Source organism: Ramularia collo-cygni (genome assembly GCF_900074925.1).
Source record: "Ramularia collo-cygni strain URUG2 genome assembly, contig: RCC_scaffold07, whole genome shotgun sequence".
Classification (NCBI taxonomy): domain Eukaryota; kingdom Fungi; phylum Ascomycota; class Dothideomycetes; order Mycosphaerellales; family Mycosphaerellaceae; genus Ramularia; species Ramularia collo-cygni.
Genome location: NW_019716261.1, coordinates 215,629 through 218,238, shown reverse-complemented (window position 1 = coordinate 218,238; position 2,610 = coordinate 215,629).

Sequence of the window (2,610 nt, the reverse complement as noted above, 5' to 3'; positions counted from 1 at the left end):
GTATTATCCTAGTAGGAAGATTAGGAAACTAAGTTTAAGCCTCTTATCTACTAAGGAAGCTATACCTTAGAGATAATGCTTAACGGTCTCTAAAGTTACTTCTAGGATTACTACTACTAAGAGAAGCTATAGAAGGAATTCCGCCGCTTTAAGTAGCTAGGGAGTGTTAACTCCTTCTACTATAAGTTAATAATAGCTTCTAGCCTTCTCTAGCCTAAGCCGGATAATCTTACTATCTATTAAGCCTTTTACGATAGCTTAAAGCTTAAGATCCGTATAGAACTTATTCGCCTTAGCTTAACTCCTTAGAAGTCTGTCTTAAAGCCTATCGTAGACTAAGCCTAGCGAWCTAATATAGCTAATATAGAGATTACGGAGTAACGTAGAGAGCCTCGCTTAGATTAAGCAGGCTTACGTAATCGCTCTAACCGAGCTGCCTATCGCGCCCTTAGAGGAAAGAAGAAAGCTACCCGTTAGCAGTTAGAACACCTAAACTCCTTAGACTAACGTATTAGGTAAGACAACTTACGTAAGCCTACTTCGACTAACTTCTCTCCGAAGTGTTATAACTGCGGAGTAGCTAGCTATGTCTAGTTTAAATACTCTAAGTAGCTTAAGCTAGAACTTAAGGCTAAGCAACGTAATTAGGAAGCTCGTAATACATCCTAGTTAAAAAACTAAGTAACGATTTATCGGAGGATAATAAATCGCCCTAGCAATTGTCCTTACTCTCGATGCCTCTTAACGCTCGCTTCGATTACTTAAATACTATTAGGACTAATCTTCTCTAAGCCCTAGGCTTGCTAGGGAAGGACACCTAAGTCCTAGCTAAGTTCCTATTCGACACTATAGCTTTAGGAATCTACGTCTCTAAGGACATTACTACCTAGTTCCCTTAGCATTAAGTGGATCTTCCTATTAGGTAAGTTAAACTCCCTAACGGCCGCTTAATAGAAAGCTTAACTAGTATAGAGATTCTATACTAGCTTAGGAACTTTAAGAGTACCCTTATAGCGAGAGTGCTCGACTTAAGAGGATACGACGTAATCTTAGGCCTCTTCTAGTTCCGATAATATAACCTAACTATTAACTTCTAGACTAGTAAGCTGTACTTAAACGTTAGGGGTACTAAATATGTAGTTCCCTATAGAGTAGCTCTCTACTACTTAACGACGGAGACTATTAACGAAGATATCTGTTCCCTTTAAGAGCTAGAAGAGCTCCTTAAATAGAACTAAGATCTCCCTCTCTTCTTAATATCTATAGAAGACATCCGTCCCCCGGACTTAGAGCCCGATAGAAACCTACCCCTTAAGCCTAGAGACGATCCTCCCTCTTAAGTAAGGAAGCCTCTCTCTAACGGCTTATTAATACTAACTTAGACCTCTTCCGCTTATTATTGCTAGCTAAGCTGCCTATAAAGAGAGTAATAGAGTACTCTATCGACATAGGCGACTATAAGCTAGTAAATTAATAGCTATACTAATTATCTTAAGTACAGATAATAGAGCAAGAGAAGCAGATTAAGGAGCTTCTTATCCGTAGCTTAATCGCTCGCTCCTACTTAGCTTAGGGTAGCCTAGTATTACTAGTACCTAAGCTAGGAGGGAAATAGCGAATATATGTCGATTATCGGGCCTTAAACAATGCAACTATTAAGGACCGCTTCCCTCTCCCTCGTATTAACGATTACTTAAACGCTTTTTAAGGAGCTAGATACTTTAGCAAGATCGACTTAACTTCGGGCTTCTAGCAAATGCGAGTTAAGGAAGAAGATAGACAGAAGACAGCCTTTAACACTCGTTAAGGTAAATACGAGTACAAGGTAATGCCTTTTAGGCTATGCAACGCCCCTTTAAGCTTTTAGTCCTTAATAAACGATGTTCTAGCTAACTAGCTATATAAAAGCGTTATAGTATACTTAGACGATATTATCGTGTACTCTAAAACACTTAAGGAACACGAATAGCACTTAAAACAGGTGTTAGATGCCCTTCGGGCCTAGGAGCTCTTTACATCCCCTAAGAAGTGCTCTATTAAAGTCTAAGAGTTCGAGTTCTATAGGCATTACGTTTCCTATAACTAAGTAAGACCTATAGAGGACAAGATTGCCTCTATCCGAGATTAGCTAATCCTAAGGAACGCTTAAGAAGTAAGATAGTTTACTAGGCTAGCATCTTTCTACCGCAAGTATATTAGAGACTTCGCAAGGATAGCTACACTATTAAGCGATCTCCTTAAGGAGAGTAACCTTACTCTGCGTACTAAGAAGAAACGCCTAATTAAGTAGAATATATAATGCTCTATCTCCTTCGAAGCCCTTAAGAAGGTATTATGCAGCTACCTAGTGCTAGCACTCCCTAACCTAAGTAAGCCCTTTATTATTAAAACTAATATAAGTAAGTAGGCTATTAGGGTAGTGCTATACTAGCTTAAGGACGATAGGAAGCTCTATCCGGTCGCTTTTAACGGTCGTAAGCTCTAAGCAGCAGAACTTAACTACCCTATCTATAAGAAGGAACTTCTCGCGATTAAGGACGCCTTACGCCGCTAGCACTACTATATTAAGAATAGTTATACTACCTAAGTAATTATAGATTACTATAGCTT